Genomic DNA, 14782 nt, shown 5'->3' with positions numbered 1-14782 from the left:
CTAATTCTGTGGGTGAGTATTTCTCATACTTCACCTTAATTTTCCTTTTTCTTCACAGATATTCTTTAATGGCAGAATACAGATGCGTTTAATGCATGTATGGCATTTGGGCTGTACTCTATATTCACAGACGTTTAAGTATTTGTTATCTGTTGGTAAGTAAAAAGGGTATTAGATGTAGCTTCTGTCGAAAATGGATCTGTGGTTGTTCCTCATTAAGAAGTTTGCGTCTTGCAAGGAGCCCCTGAGGGCGAGATCGCAAAAGGCCAGTGCTGTTTACGGCATTCTGCGCCCCACATATTGTCTACCATACGACCACAATACCGACTGCTGATGGTAACAGGGGGTGGGACTAGATGTGTCCAGTGGTGAGCACAGCATGAGGGTACGGACCATAGTTGAGCTGCTTAGTGGAGGAGTAACGCACAATAGTGATATTAATACAAAGCAGAGAAATGGCAACGATAACCAAAGCAAACATTGCATTATATCTACAACAATAGTTGCTGAAGATGACATTTCTTCAGAAAGAATCCAAAAGAAGTTTGCAGGGTGAGAAATGAGTGGCAGATGAAATATTAGCGTTTCTGCAAGACGAGTCGCTGGAAGGCGCGATGTCAAATACGCTCAACTTCGCGGACAAAGTACATGAAGAGGGCAATGGTAACGATACTTAACAAGTGAAAGTGATATTGAAAGAGGTGTCGAGGCATGTAGTTCATCATCCTTGTCGGGCAGGCAGCCACAAATCCCGTCTTCAGTGAAACGCAGTAAAGGACAGTCGTTGTCCAAGGAGCGGGTACTTAATACGTTTAATTAGATACATGGAAGATGATCCGCAGCATGGAAAAAAGAAAAATCATGAACAGATTTCGAATACGTCTTCAGCAATATGACCGAGTAGTGTGTAAGAAAAACTGCGGATACTCAAGGAAGGACACGGCGAACTTGTTACAAAAACCGGTGTTTGCACGTTTCAAGGATCCTTGACACAATTTAAAGAACATGTATGATAGCCTACTACGTTAAGCACATCAACTTTGGCGCAACATAGATTACAGTGATTTCCAAGGAAGCAGTGGGTGGTTATATAATTTCAAACAGTGCTACAAATGTAGAAAACGTAAAATAATGTAACTTCAAACAAAGTGTCAACTTGACGATGCACAGCAAGCTGCGGAATCGGCTGAAAATTTGTTGACGAGATGAAAACATGTCAACTTGACTATTCACGGCAAGCTCCGGAATCGGTCTGAAAATATGTTGATGATGAGATAAAAAAATCACCCCTAGTTCAGTAAGGAATTTTTTCTCAAACCCGATCACTCGGTTTTTGAAGAGGACATGTATATGAAAGGAACCCCGGAAATTAGAGGCACAAAGAGATTTGTATGAAGGTCGATTGCTAACAATGCCTTAACGCAGTTGTATACCATTATTGCGACTGTTAATCTCGATGGTAAATTGGATGAAAAGTTACTTGTTGTGCTGCGAGATGTTGGAAGTGTTCTGCCCCCTACAAATCTTTCTCCTGTGCATGATCTAGCAAGGGCAGTAGGGAATGTTTACGTTACAGCAAGCAACAATGGAAAAATTGGGGTAAGACAACTATAGCTACGGTTTTGATTCATTCATGGTCTGTGGATAAAAATCACACTCCGTTAGAGCAAACTGTCTCTCCCGAAAAAGATGTGATCCTGTAGTTGATACTACCAGGAACCACAGGACAAATTCAGTCTCTGGATGTTTGTATTTTCGTGCCTATTAAACATATTATCGTACTATCTGCAGCAACGCCTTAAACGATAACCAGTTTCAGTCACAAGGCCCACGACAGATAGTTTCGCATTCGGTTGCGTGCCATCATATTCCATCAGTTCTTATCACCCCGTTATACCAATATGATTTTATGTGTATTCTTTAAGAGTGGACACCTAGCCGAACGTCCTAGAACGTTTGTAACTCCCAAGGAATTCACTGTCGATCTTGATGATGAGAACCTTTGTGATCACTGTGGCGCGCCATTTTTAAATCGATGTTCATTGTACTACTTAATGGTTTGTTTCGAACATTTCTTGAATGCCATGATGTCTCTTTTGTGAAGCATAATACATACATCCCAAAGAAGGTTGATCTCTGCACCTCCTGGACACTCATTTTCTGTCACCCTCCCGATACCCATCGTGAGTCATTAGCAGCTAATATTTTTATTGTCGTAATTGTTAACACTTTTAACTGAGCCTTACTAAAGACTGACCTTGCGACCTCGCAGACAAGGGGTTCGTTGTGAGTTCATCAACACTTTCTCAAAGAGTAATTCCTGATTGCGAAGATGAAAGCATTAGAAAATTTGTTTTCTTTGCACACTTCCATGTTTTGATCTCATACGGAATAATTTTTAGAGGCAATTCCACATTTCGACGCATAATAGTCATTGTATTTAAATGTAGCGATAATGTCTGGTGTCTATCTTCAAGATTCTTGTGGCAACTGTTCAAAAACATTAGGCATGCTAACAAAGGTCTTACAATATAGTTACGAAGTTTATTGTGAAGGATGAAGCACAATTTGTAAATAGTAGTACCAATCATAAATATAACACTAGGAACGATATTCGCATCCGCTGTTCACAACGTAGCCCCAACCTAACAGACAGGAATAAACTATGCAGCCATAAAATATTGACCGCTTCCTTGTAATTTAACGGTATCGACAGGTAATGAGAGTTATAAAAACAAACTGAAATAATTTATGTTTGGCTCCTTTTTCTATTCCAGCGGATGAATTTCTGAACATGTAGTATATACATGTATTTGCCTTTCATTTAACAAATATCATTTTCAATATATTTTTATGTTGTTATGTAAATTGCCAAGCTATAGTTACGTTTCCACAAAGAAATATATTTTCTTTATAAACCTTCTGGGATGATGTACATCATAAGAGTTGTTGTGAAAGTAACCCACGGAACATGTTAAAAATTAAACTACATCATTTGCTTGAAAATAAATATTCAATGTACTTAAAATCTATCAAATCTCTAATTGTAAAGAGTTAGATATTTCAGATTTTCATCGGTTCTGTGGACACACAGTACAGAAAATAGTATAAGAACTGAAAAAACAGTCATTATGATTCTGATAGGGTAAAAATATTAGCAACGCAATTAAAGTAGTAAGGAAATAAATCATAGGAGAGTGGATTATTGAAAATTACGTGTATTACGCTGTATACAACGGCAGTGAAAGAGAATATGCCACTTATGATCGGAAAGCAAGAATTGTTTCCGTTCGTTAGCAAACAAGGTACCATAAACCATAAACTAGACAAACACGACGGTGCCTACTATGTTTGCTCCTATCGACAGTTTTCACGAAACCGTAATTGATGCTTATTGATTCTCCAATGCTTGGTCAAGAAATGTACCCACTTTGCGTACTCACGTTTGTTTTCACACTTTGGCGCAACCTTAAGTACTGTCCACAGTCCTTGTGACCATCTGACGTGTCTAATTAACACAATCGCATAACTTGTCACATAGTGCTTCAGTTTCAAATTACAGTACACAGACTACTTCTGATTTCTCGGTAGTTATTAGGATTCAAAGTGTTTTCTTTTTGTATATGTCGACCTTCGTGACGTTTGCAATTAGAGTTGGTATAGAAAAAGTTGAAACTGGAATTTCATCATTTGAGTAACGCATAAACTGAATGCAATAGAATTATCAATATTTCGCTTTTCTTCAGAGCCATTTGTAGCTTTAGACAGACTATAGAATACTCAGCAAAAATTTATCTGTTTTACTGGAACAGTCGTGATGCAGTATTTATGAGCATTTTACCAGTGTGGGTCATCAGTTATAACCCTTCCCCCACACTCCTTTCGAAAGTCTAAACTTTTATTTTTGCTTCTTTATTCACAAAACTACTTGGATGAAATTTAAAAATATATTATCTTCATTTAATTAAAATCTGAGGTACTGGTAGAATTTTATTTGAAAATAAAATTACATACTTATTTGATAATATGTTTCTTGACACATTGGAGAAAATAGAAGTAGGTTTCAGGTTACTAGATGAATGTGTTGTAATAATATTAAGTAGAGGACAGTGAAGTTTTAGAGTTATAGTGAACGAGGGACATCTAGAATAAACTCTTTATCAATGACACTGACATTCTCCTTCTTCCCTTCGCTAGACGTCTGATGAACTTAAAGTATAATTGTCGTGAGTAGCTGAGTCAGTTGTGCATGTAGCATTCATTGTCTATGGGAGTAGATGCCTTAGCTGACAATATTGTAACAAATCATTCCCATCCATGCCACTGGGTCGTCGTCTTCACCGTTGGCGACAGATCAACCTGCTTCCAGCTTCCGGCTTCCGGTAGTAGGTGTTTCGACGAGCCTGGAGCCGAGGTGGTGGTCTATCTGCAATCAACATAAAGTCGTTTGTGGTCAGAGCCTACTGATGTGGCCTTCTTATTACGTCAGGCGTTTTGCAGCACCTTTTGGATGTAAACTTGTGGAAACTTCTATCAGGAAGCAGCGTTTCCCAGTGGAGTGCTGTTGACAGCAGAAGGAAACGACCAATGAAAATCTTGCTTTTTGTGGCTGGGGCTGGTTAGGTAAGGGGCGCAAATGTAAAATATTTCCTGAGACTGTCTGAAAGGCATAAATTCAGGGATTATACTTGCAGCCAGTCTTAATGTAGGAGACATGTTGTGAGCCATGTTGACAGAGGTGGTGTTTTAAAGTGTTACAAACGTCTAAATTTGTTGTTGATCAACGAAGTTATTTTTTCCAGTATGAAAAACCCAATGTGGATCCGAAGATGTCATATGCAGGGTTGGAATTCAGAAAAATCATTTTCTTGTCTTCTAAGCAAGCGTCACATTATAGTGTGTGATTGCGTGCGTGCGTGTGTTTGTGTGTGTGTGTGGGTGTCCGAGCGTGTGTTAGGCTGAGGTCTCGCATAAGCTAGTGGAAGGTTTAGCTAGCTAAACGTCGTGCTTAGTAAAGCAGACGGACTTGGGAGGTGGGTATACTTGCAGCTAATCATATACATTTCTTTTGCTGAAAACGTTAGTTTTGGTGCTCCTGTGTGACTTGTCACCTACTGACTTTGAACTGTTTACCTCTTGCAGTCTTTGTAAGGATTATCGGCACAGGGTTCAAGGGCCACCATGAGGCGTTGTATGCACTATATGCACTGTTAGCGGTGTCCTTTTTCAGTCCAGTAGCGAGATGGTGGAATATTTCTGAATGCAGTTTGATAGCTATAAAGTAAGAATCTTTGGTTTACACGTTTAATCAAGTCTCGGGAGTCAAAGCGAGAGATAAATCTTATTAGGATTATTCAGTAAGTGTAGAAGTGCAGTACATTTGTAAGCGTTTCCCAATTAATCCTGGCAGCAGTACATTTAGGTGTCGTGTCTCGTTCGTCAAGAGCGCGTGGACTACGACGGCTTCAGCTTCAAACTGACGAATGCGAGTGCGACGCCACTGTGGCTCCGAGAATGGGACGAAGGAATGTTCCAGTGCCACGAAAGCTGGTCTTAGGCAACACAGCCAGAATTAAAGCTCTGCACTGACGAAACGAAGCCCATCAGTTTTTCCAATTGCAGGGTAATACGCGAAACTATACCTGTCAGTATAGTACAGCTGGTCCGAGACGATATTAAAACTTACTGCTAATGTAATGTGCTGTTATTATCCACAGTAATAGTGCATAGCATTGTGCCTGGATTTTGTGTCGGCGGGTTTCAAAGTGGATTTGTTTGTTGCAGCTGATGTCTTTAGTCTCTGGTTTTATTGTTGCCTTGGCGTTCCAGCACAGTTTTTCCTTATAGTACTTATCACCTTATGTTTCTTCCCCATTTGTTTGCTCACAGCTGATTCTTTATTGAACTAATCGTCGTATATAAGCATAAAGACGTACACTCCTGGAAATTGAAATAAGAACACCGTGAATTCATTGTCCCAGGAAGGGGAAACTTTATTGACACATTCCTGGGGTCAGATACATCACATGATCACACTGACAGAACCACAGGCCCATAGACACAGGCAACAGAGCATACACAATGTCGGCACTAGTACAGTGTATATCCACCTTTCGCAGCAATGCAGGCTGCTATTCTCCATTGGAGACGATCGTACAGATGCTGGATGTAGTCCTGTGGAACGGCTTGCCATGCCATTTCCACCTGGCGCCTCAGTTGGACCAGCGTTCGTGCTGGACGTGCAGACCGCGTGAGACGACGCTTCATCCAGTCCCAAACATGCTCAATGGGGGACACATCCGGAGATCTTGCTGGCCAGGGTAGTTGACTTACACCTTCTAGAGCACGTTGGGTGGCACGGGATACATGCGGACGTGCATTGTCCTGTTGGAACAGCAAGTTCCCTTGCCGGTCTAGGAATGGTAGAACGATGGGTTCGATGACGGTTTGGATGTACCGTGCACTATTCAGTGTCCCCTCGACGATCACCAGAGGTGTACGGCCAGTGTAGGAGATCGCTCCCCACACCATGATGCCGGGTGTTGGCCCTGTGTGCCTCGGTCGTATGCAGTCCTGATTGTGGCGCTCACCTGCACGGCGCCAAACATGCATACGACCATCATTGGCACCAAGGCAGAAGCGACTCTCATCGCTGAAGACGACACGTCTCCATTCGTCCCTCCATTCACGCCTGTCGCGACACCACTGGAGGCGGGCTGCACGATGTTGGGGCGTGAGCGGAAGACGGCCAAACGGTGTGCGGGACCGTAGCCCAGCTTCATGGAGACGGTTGCGAATGGTCCTCGCCGATACCCCAGGAGCAACAGTGTCCCTAATTTGCTGGGAAGTGGCGGTGCGGTCCCCTACGGCACTGCGTAGGATCCTACGGTCTTGGCGTGCATCCGTGCGTCGCTGCGGTCCGGTCCCAGATCGACGGGCACGTGCACCTTCCGCCGACCACTGGCGACAACATCGATGTACTGTGGAGACCTCACGCCCCACGTGTTGAGCAATTCGGCGGTACGTCCACCCGGCCTCCCGCATGCCCACTATACGCCCTCGCTCAAAGTCCGTCAACTGCACATACGGTTCACGTCCACGCTGTCGCGGCATGCTACCAGTGTTAAAGACTGTGATGGAGCTCCGTATGCCACGGCAAACTGGCTGACACTGACGGCGGCGGTGCTCAAATGCTGCGCAGCTAGCGCCATTCGACGGCCAACACCGCGGTTCCTGGTGTGTCCACTGTGCCGTGCGTGTGATCATTGCTTGTACAGCCTTCTCGCAGTGTCCGGAGCAAGTATGGTGGGTCTGACACACCGGTGTCAATGTGTTCTTTTTTCCATTTCCAGGATTGTATTTTATATGAGTCAGATTAGAATATTGAAAAAAGTTGTATTTTGATTGACAGTGTGCAAAAGTTTCGTGATGAGAATTCTAGGATCAAGTCTAGGTTATATTGTTTTTCCCTGTCTTCTACTTTTACTGTTACATCATTCTAGCTTGATAATAGAGCGAGCATGGTGCCCTCCATTAAGCTATACGAAACTCATCGCTTCTTTACGATGACGTATATTTGACTTCTCGCCGCAGAGCGACAGCGTTATGGCAGTAGATAAAAGAGGGTCACTTCTTGTGATCGCTGTGATGAAACTGGAGGAAGATACCGTCTTACTCACTTTCGTTCGATGGCGCTGACTTCTGTACAACAATAATAAATTAAACTGTCATAGTTAAGAAGAAACTTGAATATTATCAAACCTTCATTATTCAGTTTATGCACCGGCAGCAGCAAGAACACAGAGGTTCTCTTACGTTTATTCTGCTGAACTGGATTGAATGAGACAGAAGAAAGAGACGTAAATTACAGAAGTCCTGCATCAAGTTATGCATTTATAGGCAGCGCATCGGGACGTGACTACATCGGTGCCACAAAACCAGCGACGCCCTGCTGTCCGGTGTACGATCTCATTTCTTCAATAGTGAGTAAGGTATCATGTTCTAAATATTACAGCTGAAAGCATTGTAACTTGTGAGTAGAACGGCGTTCCTGGAGACGAAAATATACTCTCAGTGTAATATCTTGGATGATTGACAAATCAATATGACAGTAAGACTTGTTGCTACACTTGTAAATAGTTGCACGGACACAGAATTGCCAAAAATTACCAGCGATGTTATAAAATACAAACTATCAGCACCATTCATCACACGCTGCCATAGCCGCAGCCGCATCCTCGACCAATGTTCGGCATATTCTTCTTGTGCCTCTAACAAGTAAACACACATTATCCATGTAGATACCAAAGGCTAGGTGGGATCGGGCTCTGAGTGAGCGGTGTGTGGAATCGGTCACTGCCACAGTGAACAATTATGTAGTAATCCGGATGGGAGAGAGGGGGGGAGGGGTTACATAACTAAAGGTTTAAATTTTTCGAGCTGTTAATATGTTATATGCAGGTGGTCTCTACTGTAGAAACCAAGTTTTAGACCTCTAGAACACCATGTTATGTTAGTTGAAGAACTGGAAAACAACAAAATTTTGGAAATTTCTACATAGCTTTGTCTATAACTTTTTGCCCTTCTTTCTACAACAAGAAGCACATGCACCTGCCTAGTAGAGTATTACATTTGCTATCATTTTCATTGTTCGAACTTCTTTTACACCTTTTAGTAAGAGGCAACTCATCATGAAAAAATAAATAAAAATGTTTGACTCGTATATCTTTAAAATGTTTACAACCGAGATAAATCATTGGAAGGTAGCTTGAATAATAGCTTAGGTACCAAGTAAGCCAGCAATGACAAAATCAATTTAATTTCTCTGTGTTTTATGAGAAATTAACCGAGGGACATTTCATGTTATTCTGCTTTAGAACAATTAACATGATTTAGTAGCGTCTTTGGCTAGTAATCAAAACTTCCTGTGTCCCGGGTTCGAAACACGCCATCGCTTCAACTGTGATAAATAATCAGCATTGGCGCCGAAGACTTTCGGCATAAGAAGTCACTCCCATTCTGCCAATGGCCTTGTAAAAGAGGAGAGGAATAGACAGAGGCTCAGGGCACTCTCTTATCCTTGGGGTGGGAAACTACCCCTGAAGACGGAAGAATCAATAATGATCAACGGCATGAGGATGCAGAGGGCAATGCAAACCACTCCATTAAACACATAACGTCTATCCACAGGACATGTGGTCTGTAATTAAAAAATGTCATGATGATCTCTCCATTGACAAAAGATTCTGGAATAGCCCCCATTCGGATCTCCGGGAGGGGACTACAAAGGGGGAGGTGATCATGAGAAAACAGTTGAATAACAATCAAAAGGATAACTTTCTACGAGTCGGAGCATGGAATGTCAGAAGCTTGAAGTGGTAGGAAAGCTAGAAAATCTGAAAAGAAAGGCAAAGTTTCAATTTAGATATAGTAGAAGTCAGTCAGATGGTTCAAATGGCTCTGAGCACTATGGGACTTAACATCTATGGTCATCAGTCCCCTAGAACTTAGAACTACTTAAACCTAACTAACCTAAGGACATCACACAACACCCAGCTATCACGAGGCAGAGGAAACCCCTGAACCCGAAGTCAGTGAAGAGAAATAGAAAGAAGAAAAGGATTTCTGGTAACACGAATATACGGTAATATTAGCAACAGCAGGAAATGGTACAACGGGGTAGGATTCGTTATCGATAGGAAGGTAGGGCAGAGAGTGTGTTACTGTGAACAGTTCAGTGACAGGGTTGTTCTTATCAGAGTCGACAGCAAACCAACACCAACAACGATAGTTCAGGTATACCTACCGACGTCACAAGCTGAAGATGAAGAGATAGAGAAAGTGTGTGAGGATATTGAAAGGGTAATACAGTATGTAAAGGAATATGAGAATCTAATAGCCAGGGGAGACTGGAATACAGTTGTAGGGGAAGCAGTAGAAGAAAAGGTTACAGGAGAATATGGGCTTTGGACACGGAATGAGAGAGGAGAAAGACTAATTGAGTTCTGTAACAAGTTTAAGCTGGTAATAGCGAATACTTTGTTCAAGAATCACTAGAGGAGGAGGTATATTTGGAAAAGACTGAGTGATACGGAAAGACTTCAGTTAGATTATGTCATGGTCAGGCAGAGATTCAGAAATCAGATACTGGACCGTAAGGTGTACCAAGCAGCAGACATGAACTCAGCCCACATTTAGTAGTGATGAAGAGTAGGCTTAAGTTCAAGAGATTAGTCAGGAAGATACAGAACTACTACGGCTGGACGAGTTACGCTTGAAGTTATGTAAGGCTATAGATACAGCAATAAGGAATAGCCCAGTAGGCAGTACAGTTGGAGAGGACTGGATATCTCTCAAAAAGGCCATCACAAAAGTTGGGAAGGAAAACATAGGTACAAAGTTGGTAACTGCTAAGAAATCATGGGTAACAGAAGAAATACTTCAGTTGATCGGTGAAAGAAGGAACAACAAAATGTTCAGGAAAATTCAGGAATACAGACAAGCAAGTCACTGGTCAATGAAATAAATAGGAAGTGCAGGGAAGTTAAGATGAAATCGCTGCATGAAAAATGTGAAGAAATCGAAAAAGAAATGATTGTCGGAAGGACTAACTCAGCATTTAGGACAGTCTAAACAGCCTGCGGTGAAACGAAAAGCAAGGGTGTTAACATTAAAAGTACAACGGCAATTCCACTGTTAAATGCAGAGAGGGGGAGAGGATAGCTGGAAAGAGTACATTGAGCCACTGTGACGGGGATGATTTGTCTGATGTGACAGAAAAAGGAAAGTCGACAGGGAAGAGATAGGGGACCAGTATTAGAACCAGAAATTAAAAGAGCTTTGAAGGACGTAAGATCAAATAACGCAGAAGGGGCTGATGACATTCCACCAGAATTTCTAAAATCATTGAGGAAGTGGCAAAAAATCAACTATTCACGTTGGTGTGTAGAAATTATGAGTCTGGCAGCATCCATCCACACAATTTTGAATACTGCAAGAGCTGCGAAATGCGACGGTTATCGCACAATCAGCTTAACAACTCATGCATCCAAGTTGCTGACAAGAATAATATACAGAGACTAGAAAAGTAAATTGAGGATGTGTTAGACGACGATCAGTTCGGCTTCCTCGAAGGTAAAAGGCACCAGAGGGGCAATTCTAACGTTGTGGTTGATAATGGAACAAAGACTAAAGAAAAATCTAGACACGTCCATAGGACCTGTTGACATCGAGAAAGCTTTCGACAATGTAAAATGGTGCAAGATGTTCCAAACTCTGAGACAAACAGAGTTAAGGTTCAGGAAGATACGGGTAATATACAATATGTACAAGGACCATGAGCGAATGACTGACCTGGAACGAGGTGCTCGGATTACAAAGGGTGTAAGACAGGGACGCAGTCTTTGATCCCTACTGTTCAATCTGTAGATCGAAGATGCAATGATGGAAATAAAAGAAAGTATCAATGATACGGTTCGCTGATGACATTGCTATCATGAGCGAAAGTGCAGAAGAGTTACATGATTTGCCGAATGGAATGAACAGTCTGATGAATACAGAATATGGATTGAGAGTAAATCGAAGAAAGACGGAAAGTAATGGGACGTAGCGGAGATGAGAACAATGGGAAACTTAACATCAGGATTGTTGGACACGAAGTAGGTGAAGTTAAGGAATTCTGCTATCTAGACAGCAAAATAACCAATGACGAGCGGTGCAAGGAGAACATCAAAAGCAGACTAGCACTGCAAATAGGATATTCCTGGCCAACAGAAGTCTACTAGTATCAAACATAGGCCTTAATTTGAGGAAGAACTTTCTGAGCATGTATGATCGGAGCACAGCATTGTATCGTAGTGAGACATGGACTGTGGGAAAAGTGGAACATAACAGAATCGAAGCATTTGAGTTGTGGTACTACAGACGAATATTGAAAATTAGATAGACTAGTAATGTAAGGAACGAGGAGGTAGTGCACAGAATCGGAGAGGAAAGTGATATGCAGAAAACAATGGCAAGGAGAAGAGACAGGATGAAAGGACATCTGTTAAGACTTCAGCGGATGACTTTCATGGTACTAGAGGAAGTTGTACAGGGCAACAACTGTAGAGGAAGACATTGATCGGAATACTAAGGATGTAGGTTGCAAATGCTGCTTTGAGATGAAGAGCTTGGCCCAGGAGAGGAATTCGTGGTCGAGAGCATCAGATCAGACAGGAGACTGATGACTCAGAAAAAAGTAACAGATACCGGGTTAATAAGTCGTAACTGTCTTTAAACTCCCACATGAATTTACTGATTGTCCATGCGTTCAGATATTTGTGAGAGGCATTCAATAAGTAATGGCCCAATTTTTCTTAAAGTAGCTTGGTTTTATTCAGGACTTGTGAGCTCCTCTCGGGAGAGAAGACTTGTGTGAGGCCTTGCGTTGTACTGGAGTTTTCGCTTGCAGTTTTGTGGCGACTAACACAGCGAAGTTCCTTCAGTTTCCAGAGGATAGCACAATACACTTCGGAGTTTACCGTTGTACCGTGAGGGAGGACATCAGAAAGAATAACCCGTGAAAAGTCCCAGAAGACTGTCGCCATTACTTTGCCGCCTCAGGATGCGACTTTGAATTTTTTCTTCGGAACAGAGGTGGTGCCACGCCAGTCTATCTATTGCGCCTGGTTACCAGTTCGAGGCGATGAACCCATGTTTCATCGACCGTGACGACGTTCGACAAAAAATTGTCACGATCAGCTTCGTAACGTACAAGTAATTCCACAAAAATGATCCTTCGTTGCTCTTTGTGGTCCTCTGTTAGATAGCTAGGAACCCAGTGGGCACACACCTTTTAGAATCCAATTGGTGGATGAGTGTGTTATCACTACCAACAGAGATTTCCAGTTGAGCAGCGATGTGTTTGATGCGATACGTTGGTCACTTCGAATGACAGTGTCCTCACGTTCCAACATTGCAGGAGTCACAGCTGTCTGCAGCTCACCAGCACGCGGGAGATTTTACACGTTTGCGCGACCTTGTTCCAATGATGACAGATGCCTCACCGACTCACCGAGCTTTTGTTCACTGCCGGGTCTTCCTAGACATTCTGCAAGCGTCTATGAGTATATGCGATGCTCTGTTTTCCCACCAAAAGAAATTAAATGTCAACTCTCTACTTGGAATACATCAGACGCCATTTTGAAGGCTACGTATAGCGAAGCCACCAATAGAAAGTTCGTGAAACTATAGAAGCTGAAGCGGGAATATTTTACGATGTCCCACAACAAATTCTTTATTTTTTTTTCTGAACCGAGATTAGCCGAGAAAAAAACGTGTTACGTTACTTATTGAACGTACCACGTACATTGGTAATTTGTCTGTACACAAAGTGCTGTGCTAATCAAAACTGATTTTTAAAGTCATTGTACTTCTTTGTTTGTTTGACGCACATTTTTTTTTAAATTTCTGTTTTCAAAAGTCTTGTACGTAACAATAATAGAAACTGTCACTGTTAAATCAATATCTGTTGGATGGCTGCATGGCAGTGAGTAACCGATGCGGGGCACAGGTGTTGCCAAGCGAAGTCGACTGAACGAATGCATGACATTTGGTGTACGGATGAAAGATCAGAAATTACAGTCACGAGAGAAAGTCGGACTGGATGATGGTCTTTAAACAGCTCGTCAAGGAATTCATGAAACAATCGAACAGGTAGTATCAGTGTTACCTAAAATCTTAATATACTATGCCACCCTGTCATAAAAGTCGGTTAAGTACATTTACCTTACAAGAAAACTTTAATTTACACATGTATGCAGTCGTATTAGCCGGATCCGTTGGGGACGCATGTTTTCCCCAACCATAAATTAGTGACACTGTTTGCTGGTTTAAATATGTAACATTCTTATAAACTAAACTGTCCTCATTTCATACCGAAGCATGTAACATACTAGCTCCTAGAAGTTATGTCTTCATTTATCATAGACAATTAGCGAATGTCACTATAGCGTAAATGCAGGTAATCCGCATTCGATGCTTTCACACAAACTGTGTAGCTTGACATTAGGCAACAATAGTCCCTGCGGCGATATTATTGGTGCCTGTCATTTGACCAGTGGTTAGTACGAAACCATAGTTTTCAGCAGTAACGTGTGTATTTTTGAGTGCTTCTGCTTATCATCATCTGAAGGATTCACAGAAGACGAGAAGTGTCTTTGGTTTAGTCACTGTGTTTCACGCCTCTTCCTGATCATCAGAGGTGTGTACGCAGGCACTGCGATTTTCAAATGTGTTTAAACCTCTGCTTGTCTGTATCACTTGACACCATCGCTATCGTGAGCGTCCTATACATCTCATTTAAGTCATTCGAGCTTAAGTGAGAACCACCAGGTCCACACACTAGTGTGTTCTCGTTGACATACACGTACGAATATACATAGTCTCTTTTTTCCCGGTCCCCCTGATCATAAAACTTTTCTTCGTAATATAAGGGTCAACTAATATTTACAATCGTTATATGAACTAAATACGTGTATTGTACAAAATCTTTCTTTTCTTATTATTTTTGGCCTTGAATCTGAGTACATTAACTCAGTGACCTGATACAATCAAATAAGCACAATGCTTTTTTTCTTCTTTTCAAACCACTGAAGTATGAACTTCAATACTTGGGATATCATTGCCCTAGTCTCGCACATTATGAATCGTCACAGGATAATAACGAATGTGATAGCACAAAGGAACAACATACATCTACCATGAATAGGAAAGAGAATAAGAACCTCAGGGTAAAACACTC

This window comes from Schistocerca gregaria, chromosome 3 (genome assembly GCF_023897955.1).
Source record: "Schistocerca gregaria isolate iqSchGreg1 chromosome 3, iqSchGreg1.2, whole genome shotgun sequence".
In the NCBI taxonomy this organism is placed as follows: domain Eukaryota; kingdom Metazoa; phylum Arthropoda; class Insecta; order Orthoptera; family Acrididae; genus Schistocerca; species Schistocerca gregaria.
The sequence above is the reverse complement of the archived record's forward strand: the minus strand, read 5'-3'. Positions refer to the sequence as shown.